Raw genomic sequence first — 21174 nt, 5'->3', positions numbered from 1 at the left:
TACGTGACCTGACGTTGATTTATTATTTTAAGGAGATTGATTCAAGCTTTCCGAATGCATTAAAGAAAATTCATTAGACATGCCCTTTACTCATGAGGAGTATCTCCTTTGTTTTGCCAATTTACAAAGCACAAGTTGCAATTTTATCACTAATTAATTGGAGGCAGCGAACGTACTTGTGTTGAAAATTGAGCAGCTTTTGACAGACGTACAGCAGAGATAACTAAGTAACAACGCTTTCCGAATTATTTAATGTACTCGTATAAGTTTGCTTTTCACTTATTTTCGTCTCCGGCAAAAGACTGTTTCGGCTCACCTTCAGCAAAAAACATGAGTTTCAGCCAGTGGCATAAGCAGTATTTCTTTTCGTTCCAACAGAAAAAAATATTTTTTCCAACATTGCTTTAATATTTATGTTACTTCGTAAATTCTTCTGGATTTGAATTAAAATTACTTTCCTCACCCTGATATAAATGATAGCGAACTTTATGAATCGATCTAGTAACTACTTCGCACACGCAACCTTTTCTTTCAATTTCCTCAAGCAAGTGAAGTCCTAAGAAATTCTTGTTATTTTTGGTACTGACTTGTGAGTATCTCCGGACATAGTCCTTAGAACAGGGATGGCCTTCAGCGAATTTTGTTTTATCTCTTCGATCGACTGAAAACGGATTCCACGCAGCGGCAATTTCGGTTTGGAGAACAAGAAAAAATCACACTGAGCCAAATCTGCGTAAAAGCAAAACTAACTGCGCGGGTGTTGAGCCAGCAGCTGTACACTCTTATAAAAGATTGTACCTGCTCGATTAAGTTCTGCAGCTCGAATTATTTTCTCCAGCAGCAGATTGAAAAAGTCGCACGATAGGGAGTCGCCTTGTCTGAAACCTCGTTTGTTATCGAACGGCTCGGAGAGGTCCATCCCGATCCTGACGGAGCTTTTGGCGTTGCTCAACGTCAGTTTACACAGCCGTATTAGTTTTGCGGGGATGCCAAATTCAGACATCGCGGCATAAAGGCAGCTCCTTTTCGTGCTGTCAAAAGCGGCTTTGAAATCGACGAAGAGGTGGTGTATGTCGATTCTTCTTTTACGGGTCTTTTCCAAGATTTGGCGCAATGGTGAATATCTGGTCGGTTGTTGATTTGCCAGGTCTAAAAGCACACTGATAAGGTCCAATCAGTTTGTTGGCGGTGGGCTTTAATCTTTTACACAATACGCTCGATAGAACCTTATATGCGATGTTGAGGAGGCTTATCTCACGGTATTTGGCGCAGAATGTGGGGTCTGCCTTTTTGTGGATTGGGCAGAGCACACTTAAATTCCAATCGATGCTCATAACATGACTAATTCAGAGCTCCGATTTTTGATTTTTTTATTATCCACGTCTGCCTCGAGGATTTTATGGCAGGTTCGTAAGGCAAGGTAGCTAACGTTCTCTGAAATTGTAATTCACGGAAAATTTTGCTATTTGTGGTCATACGAATAATTAATTTGTTGACGTTGGCTGTGGTTTCTTAGTGGTCTTGGATTGGGTGCTTCTTGGTGCTGACTGATTCGTTGAAAATTATAGGCTGTTTTTGTTTGAACTCTGTAATTTATTTCATTAGGAAATTTGGTGTTATTCCGTGGCTCAAAAGCATACAAAAACAAAAACTAAACAACTCCGCACTACAAAAAAGAAATCGTGATTTTACAACATAGTCTATTGAATTTCTATGGATTTCGAGATAGTGATCTGACTCACAAATGGCCCGAACCCCTCTAACTCCATTCAAAAGTAATTTATATTGAAATACTTTTTAGCGCTATTTGTTAACAACAGCGAATGATTTTAGGTAATTTTATTATAATTTTCTTGCATATAACGAGTATTTTAAAAAAAATATATAGATTTTTCTAACAATTTAAGCTCAATCTTAACAACCGTGTCTTGCGAGAGTTAGAGTTTGTCAATCGCTGTTCGATTTGTTTTCAATATGAAATTCCGAAAACTTTTGCAATAAAAATAAGTGCTGCAAAACGACAGACTAATACATAGAAAAGAAATTGAGTGTGAATGCGTAAAGTCAAAAAATGTTTTGCATTAAATTACTTAAGGATTGTGTGCCGACGAAGACCTCTTTGTACATTGGTGTTGGTGCACAAATCAGCAACAAATCCTATTGATGGCATTAAGCCAGAGGAGGGAACTAATATAACGGACAAAGGAATGCAAAAGTAACATTAACTGTTGTGGAAAATAAAAGCGCCACTTATGAAAAGTAATTCAAAGTCCAACCGAAAGACCAAGAGGCTGCCTAAACCTTTAAACTTCAATAAATGCACAAAAAATAACAAAACAACAAGTAACAAGTAAGGAAGGGCCAAGTTCAAGTGCCACCGAACATATACCATACTCTTGCAACTCGCATGAGTCAAAGCCAGAATACCTTAAGGTCATCCAGAGGATAGGAATGCAAGCAATACGACTCAGCTCGATCATTTGTATAGGGTCTCTGACGTTCCATTTAGAGTGTAACAAACTCTGTGGCGAACTAAATATAGTATACCCTGTTTCATGATGGTATTATTAATAGAGTTTTAAGCTGACATCTTATAAGAACATTTGTCATGACAAAAATACACTTGAGTTTTGCAATTAACTGTCTGTTTACTACGAAAAGGCAAAATTACATTTATTTTCGAATTGCTTTGAAATCGTTCTTCTTCTTTTTTTGATTTAAAAAAATTTTACTTAAACATTTTTTTCCTCATTATGAACGTTAGCTTCATTCGTAGCCTCTTAAAGTGAAACTTATGCAGAAAAAAAATTGAAATGAAAGAAACCGAAGTGATGCCATGTGGACGTATGAATGCACACACAGTCTGTTATAAGTAAAATTTTCCTCTTTAGGCGGCAACTACTTGCACACATATGTACGGATACTATATATACTGGACATGGCATGTTAACATACCATATGTATATGTGTGGGCTCTTATGGATTCGAAAGTAGGTACACTTTCCAAACTTATGTCAACATGAATTTTTAATTAGAGCTATTTATACAGCAAGACTAACATTCTTTCACAAATAGCTAGTTGGTCGCAATAATGTAGAAATTATGCAAAATACTTAGGTAATTCTGAATTTTAAATTATATAAGGAGTTACATGGCTTTCCTCGGGTAAAACAGCCTTTTTCAATAATTTTTTCTTATATAAAAAATGAAATGTTTTGTTATAATTTTTTTATTGTTACAAACATATGCTACACTATTAACAAAGAAATTTTTTGGAAAAAAATATTTTAAACGCGGCCATCGCGATGTCATTTCCGTTGACCCTTCGGAAAAAAAATACGCCGGCGTTGACCTATAAAGTGAAAAAATATTTGTTTTAGTTAAAACCTTAACTTAGAACTTGAACGAAGGTAAAATAAAAAAATAAAAATTTCGCGGCATTTTTTTAAATAGATATAATAGAAAAAATCCTTCGTCCAAGTATTAAAGAATTGTATCTCAAAGACCTGTGTGAAATTTCATGAAGATCGGTTGAGTAGTTCTCGAGAACTCTTGACAAACTGACTTCAAAAACACAGTTTCGAGAAAATCGCGTTTAAAGACGGCGCACTTAGCCTAGCTAGCCTCGAGCGCACAAGTTATCAAGGCTGTATCTCCGAAACTATTCCTCGGATCAACTTGAAAATTTAGAGCAATATTCTAGAGGTATTGTAGAGCCTCACAAAACGACATGTATCTCAAATACTAATAAATATTTTGACGTGAAATTTAGCATAGATGTCATAACAGTGAAAACAGAAAAACAAATTTATCGATTCGAAAAACACGCGAAGTATAAATTAAAAAATTAACTTTCAATTTGATCACAGTAGTAGTATTAGAAGCCTTTTTTCTGTTTCAATAGGACTGTTTCGATAGATAGACAAAATCGAAAATCCGTTCTCAACTGAAACAAGAAGAAACATTAAATAGTACTGAAGCTAATACCCTTCACATGAACTTAATTCATAGTTATCCGATCTGATCAATCTTTTCGGTTATTATGTTATTGTCTTAAAGTTTTCCATATGAGAACCTGATTGCGATTGTTCAGTTTGTGTGGCAACTACATATATTCTATATGGGTCAGATATCGGCCATTTAAACAAATGAGCAATTTCGTGCTAAGAAAAGGACATGCGCAAAATTTTAGATCAATATCTTAAAAACTAAAGGACTAGTTCGTTCATATACGGAGAATCGAAGCAGTTTATTAAGCTGATCATATATATGTATATATGTATGTATACCCGACGTCAGGGTATTAAAGCGGTATGCTTACTTATAAATGTTCTACTTTTGGCTTTATTTTCTGTTAGACTTGTTCTCGTTTCCACGAAAGTCTGGTCTACGTAATGAGAACTGAACCGCAGCGAGTGTTACTGAAACTACAATTTATTTATTATTTTTTATTGTATATTTCTAAGTAAAAAAGAATAATGTGATGGTTAGGTTGAGTAGTGTTTACCATGCTTTACACCAGACGAAATCAGTAAAAGTGGTTTAACAACTTCCATACAAGTAATATATGCACCCAACACAATAAATTTAAGAGAGAACAGAGGAAATATCAAAAGTTCTAAAAATAATTGAATTTAATTTCAAATACATATATCGAACTTTGGCTGAACAAGTGTTTTTGAGGATGGTACTTTTTCATAACTTTAATGCAACCGAAAGTCATGGTATTTTTTGGTAGTTTATGGTGAATATGCACTAGTGGGCCCAAAACGATTAAAAGTGGCGATTTTGGCTAGGAAGACGAAGAACGTCCTTTGCGACCAAAAAAATCAAAGATGAGGAACTAAAGGCGTTACTCGTTTATTTGTTGGAAAACACTAGAAAATCCGCAGAGTTTTATAAGTCACTCAAATAATCGTTTTAAAATATTTAAAGGCAGTCGAAATTGAATTGAAATGAATTGAAGCCAATAGCCGTTTAAAGACGATTTGGTATGTTGGAAATGCAACTTGAATGCCACAAAAAGAAATCGTTTTTGCATCGCATTGTGACTGGTGAAGAAAAGTTTATGCGTTACGACAAACTTAGACACAAAAATTCATATGTGAAACTTGAAAGCTGAACGTTTGCCGAAAAATGCCCGGAATTTTCGACTAAATAGTAGGAATTTCCATCATGAAAACGTTCCGCCTCATGTTGCAAGGCCAAGGTATCAAAACTTGTCAGTTCTTTTGGGATGGAATCCACAAATTGAGAGAAAGAGGAAAAATGTTATACAAGTATGTTGTATCCGTCCCGATGACATCTAAAATCGAAATTTGCCGTACAAAATGAGTTTTTTTGTCTGATAAAAAATATTCAGTTTACCACTTATTCGGTTTCGAATTAAATTTAGTCTCCTCTTGGTTTATTGTAATCAGTTGAATATCAGAATGAAGATAAAATTAGTTGTCAAGTTCTTCAAAAAGATAGAATGAAAGAGGTTAAACACGTGTAATATCGGAAAAAGCTTCCGGAAGCATGCCAAGCAATAACTCAATTACAGTTTGCCATTATTTTTTCTGATCTTTCATATTTATATTTTAATTTTTATGTTAACTTGCCACAACTGTGTACCAGTATTTCCACATATCTGTTTATGAATACCGAAGTTCCATATAATTTTTCGCGTAAAATGTTTAATACACATTCCAATAACGTGGTATGAGTGATCCCATAAAGAGGACTCCCCGCCAACAGGAATCGTGTGTGCATACTCAAGTGCACTGGAGCCAAGAGTTCAGCTGATGATATTGAATATTTTATGCTCCAATTTATTGCTATGATAAGGTGCGCACACATGAGCTTCTCTTTAAAAAAGGCACCATCTTCCCATCAGAAGTTATTCACAGCAACAGTAAAGACGGCGCTTGGGCGAAGTGTCGGTGCTTGGCGAAATCATCAAGTAAAGTACATACACTTATAAAAATATCTTTAAATCGCAGAGTAATATTTACAGAAGAAGGGAAGAAAAGTGCGTGCTCCCGCTGTGTTGACAGTACACAAATCTTAAATATGTGTATGCTCATTCAGTGAAGCGGAAGTCAAACGGCGTCAAAATGACTCAAATGTTGTGAAAATAATTGAAAAAGTAAATAAAATAAAGCAAGGTGTGGGCGAAAATGTACTATTATTTTATTAGTACACCATTTTTACTCGACGGCATTGAAAGGTGTTCGAGGTCGCGGCGCTCACATATTGACTTCTTTGTTGTTGAACTTCTTTTGCAGGCGTCACAGTGAAATGAATAATGATGTGGAAATGTTTAACGTATAAATTTAAGGCTCCTACACGCGTCCCCACCCGCAGTGTTTCTGAACAAAGAGCAATTTGTTATTGTTCTCATTTTGTCCAATTTAAATCTCTGCGGTTTTGTTACGATATTGAGGTAAATTTTCTCGATTTTGGCTTTAGGAACTGATTGTTTTATACAAATGAACTTTCAAGTACAGGGAAATTAGATATTTTAGCATTTTTTCCATTTTTTTATGAGCGCACAAATGTTAAAACGGTAAGCAGTGAGTACTTTTTATGGAACTACATCTGAATACCAAATGAAGCACAACTATAAATAATATATAGCAACATTATTGGAGGTCAGGTCTAAAAAAACTCGGAAGTACTGATATAACTTTCCTTTCCATTCGTACCTGGTTCATAAAAAATAAAGTCCCAAGGTTTAAGCTGTAAAATTTCAAAATATCAATGAAGGATGGAGCCATGTATGGAAGTTCACGCAAGTGGGGAAAGTTCTCTGAGCGTCATTCACTTGGGAGTGGCCTGAAACGATTCTCTAACAAATGGGTCAAGCAGATCACGATTTCCCATCTTAAACCAAGTATCCTCTCGGTAGCCAAAAAACAGGCGATCTAAAGTGAGAAGGCGAACCATCCCTCTTTCTCTTTTCCCAAAGAAAAAAGAAGAAAATAGTCTTGGATGAGAGTCCCCTGCAAACGTGTTAGAGATTACAATTTAAGCGCATTCAATTGGAGTGCCGCTGCCCAGCTGGTTGATGTCCTCGTTGGAGTAAAGATTGACAACACCGCAGTCGAAGAAATGCGATGGGCGGGACAAGGGCTGAGGCGAGTAGATCTTTGTGACATTTAATGTGTATTGACTCTAACTCCGGTGGATAAATGTCTAGTCACAACTACACGTCTTCGCCGGGGCCCGAAATATGGTTATCTGTAGTACTAGATTTAAGTATAGAAAAATTCATCAAGCTACCTGGCTCTCTAACACGGCTGTGTAAACTGACGGTGAGCAATACCAAAAGTTCAATCAAGATCGGGAAGGACATCTCCGAGCGGTTCGCTACCTAACGAGGTTTCCTGAATCTACTGCTGGAGAAAATAATTCCAGTTGCAGAGCTAAATTGAGAATGCACAATCTTTTATAAGATTGTACAGCTGCTGGCGTACGCCGATGATATTGATATCATTGGTCACAACATCCGCGCCGTTAGTTCTGCTTTTTCCAGACTTAATAAGGAAGTAAAGCAAACAGTCGTCGCACTCTCGATGTCATAACTTCGTAGTCATAGATAATTTCGTCTATCTTTGAAGCAGTATTACACCACAACCATTGTCAGCGCCGAAATTCAACGCAGAATAACTCTTGCCAACGGTGATACCTCGGTCTGAGTAGGCAATTGAGACGTAAAGGTTTCTAAAATTCAGTCTCGAGACCAAACTCTACAAGTCCCTCATCATTCCTGACCTGCTATATGGTGCAGAGGCATAACCAGTCACATTGTCTGATCAGTCGGCCTTAGGAGTATTCGAGAGAATGGTTTTCCACAATATTTTTTGTCCTTTGCTCATTGGCAACAGCGAATATCGCATTCGATGGAACGATGAGTTGTATGAGATATACGGCCTCATTGACATAGTTAAGCGAATCAAGAGACAGTGGCTGTGCTGGCTAGGTCATGTGGTCCGGATGGAAGAGAACAGTCCAACTTTGCAGGTTTTCGACTCAGTTCCCGCCGGAAGAAGCAGTGGAAGAGGAAGATCTAAGGTCTAAGAGATAAGATTTTAATTAAATATAAATGACTCCAGGATATTCTTAATTGATTATCTCTAATATTTTTTGGGTTCAAATACTCTCTTGTATATCTAATTGGTAGCAGGGTGCAAAAAAAGTATGATTCCTTGTTCTATATGTTGCAATGTCGAAGAATTCGGAACGGGCGCCACCATAGCCCTTTCACAAAACCAAATTAATTTAGTACATTAAGATTATAATTAAGAAACCAGTTTTAGGCTGGTAGATAAACGAAGAGCTCGCTTAACGATCAGCTGTTATACTTGCTTGTGTTCTTGATTTTTTTTTTTTTTTTTAATGATTACAATTTATCAGCTGATTGCTAATTTATCAATGAGCACAACCTAATTTACAACCTGGACAACAATCGACGAGTTCAATACATCCTAATCTTCAGTGTGAACGGCAACCCGCAGAACTGTATTCCAGTTCCATCTCGATTATGAATGTAATGTAGCACAATAATATTTTATTTGATATGATAAGTCGATCTAAATTAGGGCTTTAACCGAGCAAAGTTTGGTTAGTCAATGGTGATTAATTAAATCCTGAGCGAAAAGGCTATAAGCCCTCTAAACGCGGTTTTCTCAAAAATGTATTTTCCATTTGGACTTTTGTCGGAACCTTCGCTTTAATGGGAGGTTTTTTGGTGTTTTTGCATGTTTTTTTTTCATAAACGACGCCCTTGCTTCCGTTGTCCATCTATGAGACTCGAATCGAAAGCGTTTTTCGCTGGAACATAATTTTCTATTGGTACAATATGGGCATTCATTGGGTTTTATGCACTCAACTATATTCATGTCACCGTATGGCTCTTCTTCGACATTCATCGCTCACCCGAACGTCTCCAAAGATCTTGCGGAGAATAGTATGTCGAATGCGGTAAGGGTTACCGCATTTCCGTTCATCCTGGTCTATGTTTCCATGCCGTAAAAAAGGATGGGAATGATAAGAGACTTATAGGATACGCAGTAATTCTTATTCGACGGAGCAGGCATCTGCTTCTCAATTGCTTACCGCTCCCAATGTAGCACATGTTGACCTGACTTATTCTGCGCATAATTGCCTGATTTAAATTGTTGGCGGAACTTAAGCTGGTTTCAAAATAGACAAAGTCATCCATTTTTCTAATTTAAAGCTGTCAACAGTGAAGTAGGAGGCTAAGTGTGCAACCTCTGGGTTTCTAAGCTGGAAAAGGCTGCACTGGCGGTTGTTAAGGACACTATTTCAATATCATTTGCGTATCTCGCAGAGAGGATCACAATAAAACCTCATCTGGCTTTGAACAGTTCGGAGAGGTCCTTCCCGATTTGGACGGAGGGAAGAGTTTAACAGGAGGTTCCGCATGTTGGTGTTCTCTCCCCTCTACTGTTTCATCAGTACATTCCGCAGCTCCCACAGATAATTAGACGATATAGATGTCGGGTAATGGAATTGATGTCTTGTGTTCCAATGTGAATGCCAATCTTTTAGATCTTTCTCGTTTATTCACTGCTAGGAGAATAAAACTCTCCCCTGCCCAATCCATGGCCACCCTATTTTAAAATCGGATAAAGCAGTACCTCAACATTTGCGTCGATTTCATAATCATCGACGCAAATGTTGAGGTACTGCTTTATTCCGGCGATAAACAACCGTCTCTGCACTCCTTCACTCCGCACACAACCCTAACTGAAAATATCCAACCGCAGCATCCGACGCATATTGAAAAATGAGATCAAGGTCAAGCCTTACAAGTTCCAAAGGGCCCATGATCTCACACCGAAGCAGCAACAAGTAAGACTTGAGAGTACCCGCCACAAATAATGGTCCGCTGTCACCGCAGATGGGCGCTCTCCAATTGTTTTCATCGAGCCTGGCGTCAAAGTAATTGTGACCTATTGTCGGGAAAGTGTTTTGGAGGCTGCTTTGAAGCCGTGGGCAAACAAACATTTCAGTCGCAAACCATGGACGTTTCAACAAGACTCAGCACCGTCTTACAAAGCGCGAGTGAACCAAGAATGGCTGAAAAACAACGTTCCGAATTTCATTACGACCACACAATGGCTCTCGAATTCACCAGATGCGACTCCAATGGATTGTTCTCTCTGGTCCATTTTGGAGAGCAAGGTCCGAAGTAAAAAATAAACCAATCTCAAGATGCTGAAGAGAGCCATTGTCCGTGGGTGAGCCGAAATACCGGCAAGTCACATTCGGGCAGCTTGCGATTCGTTTTTTGACCGTCTCAAGGCCATAGTTAAGGCAAAAGGTGGTCATATCGAGTAAAAGTGAACTGGTCCTGAATTTATGATTATTTTCACACATTTTGTACTTTAAAATAAATAAAAATAATTTTCCAAACCTAATTTATGGTTTTTTTAATTGGTTACACTTCGAGTGTCCCTGGACCCTGTACATGAATAGCATGCTTAGAGTCCAAAAACCACCCACAGCAGAACAAGAGTTCGAATCGCCGCGTGAAAAAAAAGTGACCCCAGCTCAGCTGCGTGCAATGAGTTCCCGCAGGACACTAATCGCCTTTTTGTAACCCAATGAAACCAACTCACCTCTCCCTACAATCCTAACTCGTTGAAACAACTTCTTGACTGGGCCTACCATTAAGTGATTTCGATGACAAGTAACTTATAGCTTTTCTACCCAGCAGGGTCTGGGTAATCATTACAACAACAAAAACAAGCGAATGTTTCATTGTGATTACTGGTTATGTTACCATCTGTTCTACTGCTTTCATTCATTCCTGAGAAGGTTCTGAATACATGTTTTATACATTTTTAATACCACATTTATGATATAATCGTTCGCCATATTTTATTTGTTTGAATATAGGTATATCACCGTTTCAGGGATCATTTTTTACAATGCCTCAAATTTACCAAATTTATTTATATAGTAAACCAAATAGATAATGAAAGGTGTTCACATGACATTCAACGTTTTTGTTTACATTTGCTTCTCAAATAATAAAGTCACAAAAATATTGCTAATCTTTATTTCCATAATACAAGGTCTGTCGCAAAAGAAACAGAACTTTTTAAATATAACTGTTTCTGGTGGCGCCACCTATTGGTGGGTATATGAAATAAAAAGTTTGATCTCTTGTTGACATTTCGTGAAAATTTTAAGACAATTGGATAACTACAATCGATGTTATCGATCAAAAAGTGTCAGCAGCTTTTGGTCATCGGTCGTAAAATGCATTTTGAACAAAGAGCAAATATTAAATTTTGTTTTAAACTTGGGAAAACGTTTACTGAAACATTTCAAATGATGAAAAAAGTTTATGGTGATCAGTGCCTATCCCGTAGTAATGTGCATGAGTGGTTTAAGCGATTCCAAGAAGGTCGTGAGGACCTCTGTGACGATCAGAAGTCGGTCGTCTTCAGAAGTCAAAAATAAAGACAATGCTGATTTGCTTTTACGATTCCGAGGGTGTTTGTACACCGAGAGTTCGTCCCACCTGGTCAAACGATAAATGCTGTGTTTTTCCTTGGTGTTATGAAGCGTCTTTTGTCACGCATTCGTCGTGCTCGACCACAATATCGTGAGGCAGGGTCCTGGCGCCTGTTGCACGATAATGCGCCGTGTCATCGGTCGACGCTTGTCACTGATTTTTTGACAAAAAACTCCATATTAACCATTAATCACTCACCCTACTCACCTGATCTGGCACACAGTGATTTTTACCTATTTGGAAATCCTCATTTGCTCATGAAAGAACACTGGTTTCAGGACATTTCAGCTATCCAAAAGGCGACGACCGGTATTCTCAAGAGCATTCCGAAAAATGACCTTAAACACTCATTTGAAATGCTAATTGACCGGGCTAAACGCTGTATCGAAGCACAAGGAAACTACTTTGAATAAAAAAAAAAATATAACTTTTGAAAAATATTAATTTTTTGTTGTTTTTTTTAACAGTCCTGTTTCTTTTGCGGCAGACCTTGTATATTCTTAAATTCAACAAGCATTTGCTTTCGAAGTGTTTCATATGTGTATACATGTACATATGTGTTTTAGCTTATCTGCATTAGGGAATTCCGTGCGTTCATCAGCTAAGTTAGCACATTCTACAGATGAGATATTATGCCAATCTGGCTCACACGTAACTAAAACATTTATTCAACGCCTCACACTTACAATTACATTTTTGCGTTTACGAATCTGAATTAAACACACTGCATTGGGTAATTTATGGTAAAATTTATCATGTCCTGACAACCGACAGCAGCCCGCCGGAGTACTTAGTCGAGCGCCAACAAAAAGCCTGATTTGTCTTCGAAGCAATTAATTGATCTATTAATTTTTTGCACAGACGCAGTGACTTATAGGTACGCCTGTATATACAGACATATTGGCCATAGATTGGCTAAAAGCAACAGCCTGCCTGAAGCCGGTAATTTGTTTGTGCAAATCGCGCTGGGAGCGAACGTAATTTTGCATAAATTTATATATTTATACTCCGACATACGTACAATATATAGTAAATATGCAGATGAACGCATACTTGTGGCGGTACGCTTAAGTCAAAGACTGCACGAGCCTGCTCAAAATTATCTGTATACGTAGCTGATTCTTGCGGCGCCTAAAAGCAGACTACATATATATAAATATAGTCACGAGTTGTTAATTCTGTTGGCACAAAATTGAATGCAACGACACATATTATATTTGCTATTTTCATCAAAAATCATTCAGCACGCTGCTAATTTTTCGGATGTTAATACGCAGTTACTGAAACGCTGCTAATTCGAAGACTTCATGAGACTCTTTATTATATTCGAAAGCATGTCAGCTGAAATTATGATGAAGAAGAAGACCGACATTTGCATATTATTGTTACTAATGATGTATGTTTGAATGTATTTATGTATATATATGTATTTATGTATATGATTTCAACTTTTCTATGGCGCATATTAATTTTGATGGAGATAATTGAGTAAAAGAAACAGTGACATTCATTCCCTGGACGGGGTATATTAAGTTTGTTACGCTATAAAGTATATATATAAATGATCAGTATGTCGAGCTGAGTCGATTTAGCCATGTCCGTCTGTCTGTATGTATACGAACTAGCCCCTCAGTTTTTAAGATATCGCTTTGAAATTTTGTAAACGTCATTTTCTCTTCAAGAAGCTGCTCATTTGTCGGAACTGCCGATATCGGACCACTGTAGCATATAGCTGTCATACAAACTGAACGATCGGAATCTAGTGCTGGTATGGAAAACTTTTGCATTTGACAAGATATATTCAACGAAATTTGGTGTAGATTATTTTCTAAGACAACAATGTAATCTCCGAAGAAATTGTTCAGATCGGATTACTATAGCATATAGCTTCCATACAAACTGGACACATAGTTACTAAAAGAAATGCACCTGCGAAGGGTATATTAGCTTCGGTGCAGCAGAAGTTAACGTTTTTTCTTGTTTCATTATTAAAATTAGGCCTATACGAGATTTACGACGACATTGACATAGTTCAGCGAATTAAGAGACAGCGGCTACGCTGGCTAGATGATGACGTCCGAATGAAAGAAATCGAAGAGAGGGACCTGGCAGCACTTGGAATCTCCAATTGGCCCCAGCGAAAAGGAAGCGCGTTGTTTTTAACTCGGCTATAACCGCGTAAGCTGTATCTACGCCAATCAAGAAGAAAAGTTGTGCTATTTGTGAGTCTCACATATAAATAAATAGAGATTGCAATTAATTAGAAAAAGTGCTTTACAATTAAGTTTATATAAATAAATAGTAAATAATGGTAACCCGCAATTCACTAAACATCTCACACATTACTCACTCTCACGCAGGTGTTTAAGCCGAAACCAAACACGCAAATTTGGCAAATAAACTCTTTCTCAATTCAGCAGAAGCGCCACATAATTTACAGAGTAGCTAATTAGAGCTTGTGGCATGCTGGCGATGGCGCTTACATACACAAATGTGTGTCTATGACTATTATTGATGTGTGCATACGAGGTTTGTTCAAAAAGGTTCGCTAATTTTGTATTTCTTAAGAAAATGTTTAGTTATTCATAAATACCAATTTTTCTCTGCAAAACAATCATCAACAATCCCCCTCCTCCTTCTGCCAGCGTGTTTTCCAATCCTCAAAACAGTTAAAAAAAAGTATTTTTTTATGATCTTGTTTAGCTCCTCCTTCCATGGATTAATCGTAGAGAGGCGTCGTACTTTAATGGGTATTTTCAGTTTTGGGAACAAAAGAGTCAAAGGGGGTCAGCTCTGGGGAATGCGGTGATTGCGGCACCAGTTAATGTGATGTTTTTAGCCAAAAAGCCACATCTTCTCGACCCTCAGAGAACATTTGTTTTTGTCTACGATAGTTTCAGCATATGCCACAGTTAACATTCCGAATGCTTCTGCGTACTTATTTTTGTTTTCCGAACACAAAACACCAAAAACAGACTGCAAATTTATCAAAACAATTATAGCTACAGGGTAATTGGTATCTTTCTAAATATTTGAAGAGGCTACTAATAAGAATCCACGTAGACCTCCATTGTTCCTAGAGGATGATTGCATTGTATATTGTACGTTTTAAACACCAATTAATATATCGTAACAAAAAATTGCACGAATAATCCCTTTAAAGTTTGCCATCTCAGGCTTAAACATTGTCAATTATTAAAAAAAAAATTATTATCGATATGTGAGATATATTATTGACGTAAGGAAAGAATCCTTTCCTGATAATAGTATGTCTATATCTCAAAACTAGGTTGAATCCGGTCAAAACTTCCCTGAGCCTTCATATACCTAATACAAAAATTTTCGAACTTCCGGCTGAGTTTTTATCCCATACATCGATAAGTATGTTTTCTTATTTCGTCGATTATGTAATAATTTTTGTACTCTTCCAACCTGTAGTTACAGAGTATTATAGTTTTGTTCACCTAACGGTTGTTCGTATCACTGTTAAAAACACTGTTAAAAAACACAACAAAAAATTAATATTTTTCAAAAGTTATATTTTTTTATTCAAAGTAGTTTCCTTGTGCCTCGATACAGCGTTTAGCCCGGTCAATTAGCATTCCAAATGAGTGTTTAAGGTCATTTTTCGGAATTCTCTTGAGAATATCGGTCGTCGCCTTTTGGATAGCTGAAATGTCCTGAAACCAGTGTCCTTTCATGGGCAAATGAAGTTCTCGAAATAGGTAAAAATCGCAGGGCGCCAGATCAGGTGAGTAGTTTGAGTGATTAATGTTTAATATGGAGTTTTTTGTCAAAAAATCAGTGACAAGCGTCGACCGATGAGACGGCGCATTATCGTGCAACAGGCGCCAGGAACCTGCCTCACGGTATTGTGGTCGAGCACGACGAATGCGTGACAAAAGACGCTTCATAACACCAAGGTAAAACACAGCATTAATCGTTTGACCAGGTGGGACGAACTCTCGGTGTACAATACCCTCGGAATCGTAAAAACAAATCAGCATTGTCTTTATTTTTGACTTCTGAAGACGACCGACTTCTGATCGTCACAGAGGTCCTCACGACCTTTTTGGAATCGCTTAAACCACTCATGCACATTACTAAGGGATAGGCACTGATCACCATAAACTCTTTTCATCATTTGAAATGTTTCAGTAAACGTTTTCCCAAGTTTAAAACAAAATTTAATATTTGCTCTGTGCATTTTACGACCGATGACCAAAAGCTGCTGTCACTTTTTGATCGATAACATCGACTGTAGTTATCCAATTGTCTTAAAATTTTAACGAAATGTCAACAAGAGATCAAACTTTTTATTTCATATACCCACCAATAGGTGGCGCCACCAGAAACAGTTATATTTAAAAAGTTCTGTTTCTTTTGCGACAGACCTTGTATCTTGATGAAACTTGGTATACAGGTTCCTTAGTATAAAAAAAATTCGAGATCGTGGATGGGCGTAAGTGGACCACGGGCACGCCCACAAATCGCCATTAACCGAAAACGTATAAAGTGCCATAACTAATCATTAAATTAAGATATAAAACTCATATTTGGCACAGAGGTCCGCAGTAGCAATGGGTGGGCAAATTTTTTGAAAAAGTGGGCGTGGCCACACCCTTTAATAAGTTTAGTTTACATATCTCCTAAGCCACTTAAGTTACAACAACCAAATTCGCCCAGCACGAATATTACAAGAGCTCCTACCGACAGTGTTAAAATGGATGAAATCGGATGAAAATCCCGTTGCCTCCCCATATAACGGTACTGTTCAAAAATGCGGGATAAATCAATAACTAAATGCGTCAGAAACGTAAAATTTTGCCGCCAGGATAGTATGAAAAAGTTTTATGGGAGCCGGTGCGAAATTGAAGGATGGACGTGGCACCGCCCACTTTTTGGTGAAATCCAATATCTCGGGACCCGTCTGACCGATTTTGACAAAATTTGGAACGTGGCATTCCTTTCATGTTTCTATGTCATACTGTGATAATGATTGAAATCGGACAATAACCACGCCTACCTCCCATTATATACAATTTTAAATTCCACTTTCTTTTACTTTCCAGTACACATATCAAGATGCAATTGTTAAAATGAGATTAAACGTTGCACGAATAATGCCTTTAGTGTATGCCACCTTATGACAAAATATTGTTCAAATCCAACCAAAACTGTTCAAGACCCTAGATACCGAATTTGTGGACCCCAGTATCTATAGTTGACTTTTGTTCGAAAATATCGGTAAATGTGTGAAATATGCAATAGAAATTCAGACAGAATCCGTTTCGTGCAGTAGTAATTCTGTGTATTCAAAATGTGTGAAATCGGGTCAATACTTCCCGAGCCTCCATAAACCTAATATAAAGATTTTCGAGCTTCCTGGTGATTTTATGCTGGATATATCGCCATTATTTGAGTTATCTCAATCAAAATTTCAGAACGTATTTGACCCATAACACTGTGGAACATTTTTGGGATTATTGTCTGGGGGGTGAGAAATTCCAAGTCAGGGTGATGGTACTAGGTCAGTATAGTAAAACCCTCAAAGGGTTTTTTTTTATGACCTTTTAAATTTTTTCCTTATCTTGATGCATTTTCGCTTAGTTGTAACATTTTGGCAAAAACGTAGTTTAACATAACTCGCGAACCACTATTATCTATTTTTCAATCCATTAGACGGTTGTAGCAGCTTTTACACACTATATTTGGTACCCAATTTTAGTTCACTATAACATATGTAAGAAAAAATTTAAAAGGTCATAAAAAAAACTGACACATACGAACGCCAAACCCTTTGAGGGTTTTACTATTCTGACCTAGTACCATCTCCCTGACTTGGAATTTCTCACCCCCCAGATTAGCTGTTGTACTGTGTAATTAATATTGTGCCTAAAATAAATACAACTAGGCGAAAACTTCACCTACCCCCCATATAAGCATTAATAGGATTTTCGAACATTCGGCTGATTTCGTATAAAGGTTACGTATAATGATTTTGGTATTTCTAACAAATCTGATGCCGAAAATATACGTATATATATGGTGTATGTATATATAAAATTGCTTGGATTCCGATCCTCTGGTTGACGTTGTACATCGTAAGGTATTTCCCTGACTTTGATTCCTGCAAAGTTGCAAGAATATAAAATGTTAGGTTGCACCCGAACTTTCTTACTTGTTAATATGAAGTTTGTTCAACACCTGAGGTATTTAGCCGGCTTCGATCCTTGCAAGTTCGAAGAGTATACAATTTTCGGCTGCATCTGAAATTAGCTCTTCCCAACCTTTCATGTATGCTTGCAAAACCACGGCCCTTGAGAGCTCTGTTTATTTTTGAAAATATAACATGGAGCCACGTCTGTCGAATATCAAGGTTGCGCCATTGCTACGGTGTTGTATTTGGTCACGAAAGAGGCGAAAATCGCCAAGCTTATAAAAGGACGTCCAACCTTAGCGGCTGCTACAGACAAAGTAAGCAAGGAATACAGGTGATATACGTATGTGTATTGAGTGGAAGTATCCACTGTTATTTGGTTCCTCATTTGTTTCTAGTAATTTGCTTATAACAAGTGAAGATTCCTTTCGGAATTGTATATTATAAATCCTTTAGCTCCACTAGTATTTTTCTTTCAAACGTATCCACGTTGTTATGGAGCTGTGGAATCGCTTGGTGTATTTTTATGTGCAATGTAGGAACTATATTTCCATTTTTAAGCAAATTAGTTTATCAAAAGCGTTTTGGTTACTCACAGACGTATCTATTTCCAAATAGGTACACGCAAATATGAAGCTTTCGTCGCGTTGCATCATGAAGCGCTACTGCAGTTGCTTACGGTTGTTGCTGAATTTGTGGCTTGTTACTGTTGTTATTGGGTGCATACATAGCCCGAATATGGGTTGAGCTGTTGGCAATGCACCTATAACATCGTTGGCGCTGAAATGTTCACAACATGAAACTAAACCACCACGAGAGCTTAAGCGATGACTAATACCACACACTTACATATGTCCGTAGCATCCACACGTGCGCCACAGCGCTGGTGGCAATGTCAGTTCCTCGCTTGGCTGCACAATTGATGCTGATGACGTCCGTGCTGATGACGACGCTGCTGTTGATATCAACCGCGCTTACTGCAAAATTCCGTACATGTATGTACGTTAAACTGAAATCAACTCCTTTCTACTCGCTGTCCGTTGGTGAGGTCGGTAGCATGCGACTACTATATCGTCGCAACTTGGCTGATTTTTACGGCGGCTATTAAATTTATAGTAGATAAGAAGAATAGTTTATGAATACACACATGTATACACGGAAGACTGCCACTTTCATATTAAAGTTATGTTACACATATACGAGTACATATACAAGTATGAAAAAGTTTCACTAGGGTAAATTTTAACGACCTCAGTTTGAGCTTCATTTTGAAGTGTTTTTAATTAAAATTGGGAATTCGACCATAAACGCGTTCACAGTGTGAAGTACACGACCAATACACTTGTTAGACTCATATAGCATACTAGGAAAGCAATTTCAGATTTTCCATGTAAATACTTCCTTGATAAGCGAGCTAAGTCTAGAATCCACACCCACGGGATTGTTAACAGGCATCAATTCTTTGAAGTAAAGTTAACAGGCTTCAGACGTTTTAATTCCTCGAATTCTAAGTTCATGGTTCCCCAAACGCTAACCTTAAGAGAGGTGTTTTCCAGCAAACATTTAATTTAATAATCAGTTCCATTTCTCATTATAATTTTACTTTACCTGCATACAGTCAGCTCTAAAGCCAACATCTTGAAATCACATGGTCCAAAATTGTTATATAACACATTATCCTTGGGCCAACGGTCGGTAAATTCAGCCTTTATCGTGAAACATCCCCAAATTGGTTGAGGCTGATCGACTTCGCCGGGGCGCGAAATATGGTTATCTGTAGTACTAGATTACAGCATAAGAAGATCCTAACATCGACTCGGAACACTATCTTGTTGCAGCCAAGATCCTCACCCACCTTTGTGTACCAAAAAACGCACGTCAACAAACACCAGGAAGAAGATTCGACGTCAATAAGCTGCAATCACAACAGATAGCCGAACGATTTCAACTCGGCTTGCACTCCTGTTCTCTGAGAGCACTTGTCAGCAACTCGGTACAAGAGAACTGTGAAGTTCGAATAGCAATTACCCGTCTGAAGAACAACAAAGCGATGGATTGCTGGCAGAGTTATTCAAATGTGGCGGCGAAGAACTGATAGGAGCATGCATCATCTTCTTTGTGGGATGGTCAGACGAAAGCATGCCCGACGATTGGAATTTAAGTGTGCTCTGCCCAATCCACAAAAAGTTAGACCCCACAAGCCACATAAGCCTCCTTAACATCGCGTATAAGGTTCTATCGAGCGTACTACGAGAAAGATTAAAACAGAACCGTCACCAAACTGATTGGACCTTTTCAGAGTAGCTTTAGGCCTGGAAAATGAACAACTGACTAGATATTCACTATGCGCCAAATCTTGGAAAAGACCTGTGAGGAGAGTATCGACACACCACCTCTTCACTAATTTTAATACGGCTGTGTAAACTGACTTTAAGCAATACTAAAAGCTTCATCAGGATCAGGAAGAACTTCTCCGATACGTTTGATACCAAACGATACTTCAACAAGGCGACTCTCTATGGTGCGACTTCTTCAATTTATTCCTGGTGAATATAATTTGAGCTGCAGAGATGAATAGATAAGGCAGAATCTTCAATAAGAGGGTATAACTTCTGGTGTATGCCGATGATATCGATATCATTGGCCTCAACAAGCGCGCTGTTAGTTCTGCTTTCTCCAGACTGGATAAAGAAGCGAAGCAAATGGGTCTGGTAGTGAGCGAGGGTAAGCCGAAATTTCTCCTGTCGTCAAACAAACAGTCGTTGTTAGCAGTCATACCTTCGAAGTCGTAGACACTTTCGTCTATCTCGGAACCATTATTAACACCAAACATAATGTCGGCCTCGAAATCCACTCTTGCCAACAGGTTCCACTTCGGGCTGAGTAGGGAATTGAAAGGTAAAGCCCTACCAAACTCTACGAGTCACTCTTTTTTCCCGTCCTACTATGTGGTGCAGAGGCATGGACGATGACAACGTCCTTTGCTCATTGGCTACGGCGAATATCGCATATTTGGACGATGAGCTGTATGAAATATACGACGGCATTGACATAGTTCAGCTAATTAAGAGACATTGACAACGGCTACGCTGACTAGGTCATGTCGTCGGAATGGATGAAAACTCTCCAGCTCTGAAAGTATTCGACGCAGTACCCGCCGGGGGAATTAGAGGAAGAGGAAGACCTCCACACCGTTGAATAGACCAGGTAGAGGAGGACTTGGCTGCACTTGGAATATTCAATTTCCACCAAAGAGCGAAGGGGAAGAACGACTAGGTCTGTATAATGAAAATTTATCTCGCCACATTTCCATAAGTTCTCACTGGATACTGACCTCATGGTACACAAGCTGTGATATTTAAAAATTGTGGCGGACGAAAATTTTCGAAGCTGGGTAGAAGAAGGCAATACTATGTCGCGACAGTTTCATTATTGTGATTTGGTTCGGCGCACAACTCGTGCGGACTTATTATCGGCT

At 38.1% G+C, this 21174-nt stretch overlaps 1 long non-coding RNA gene across 1 annotated transcript; it reads right to left on the bottom strand.

Moving 5' to 3' along the window:
- Positions 1-3296: 3296 nt before the first annotated feature.
- LOC126760003 (uncharacterized) lies at positions 3297-4586 on the bottom strand. Its single transcript, XR_007667134.1, has 3 exons — positions 4508-4586; positions 4322-4427; positions 3297-3352 (listed from the first exon to the last, which is right to left on the bottom strand). It is a non-coding gene; the product is annotated as an uncharacterized LOC126760003 (long non-coding RNA).
- Positions 4587-21174: the final 16588 nt, after the last annotated feature.

The sequence above is a fragment of the Bactrocera neohumeralis genome, chromosome 5 (genome assembly GCF_024586455.1).
Source record: "Bactrocera neohumeralis isolate Rockhampton chromosome 5, APGP_CSIRO_Bneo_wtdbg2-racon-allhic-juicebox.fasta_v2, whole genome shotgun sequence".
NCBI lineage: Eukaryota > Metazoa > Arthropoda > Insecta > Diptera > Tephritidae > Bactrocera > Bactrocera neohumeralis.
Note: the sequence above shows the minus strand (reverse complement) of the source record. Positions and strands in the feature narration are given on the sequence as shown.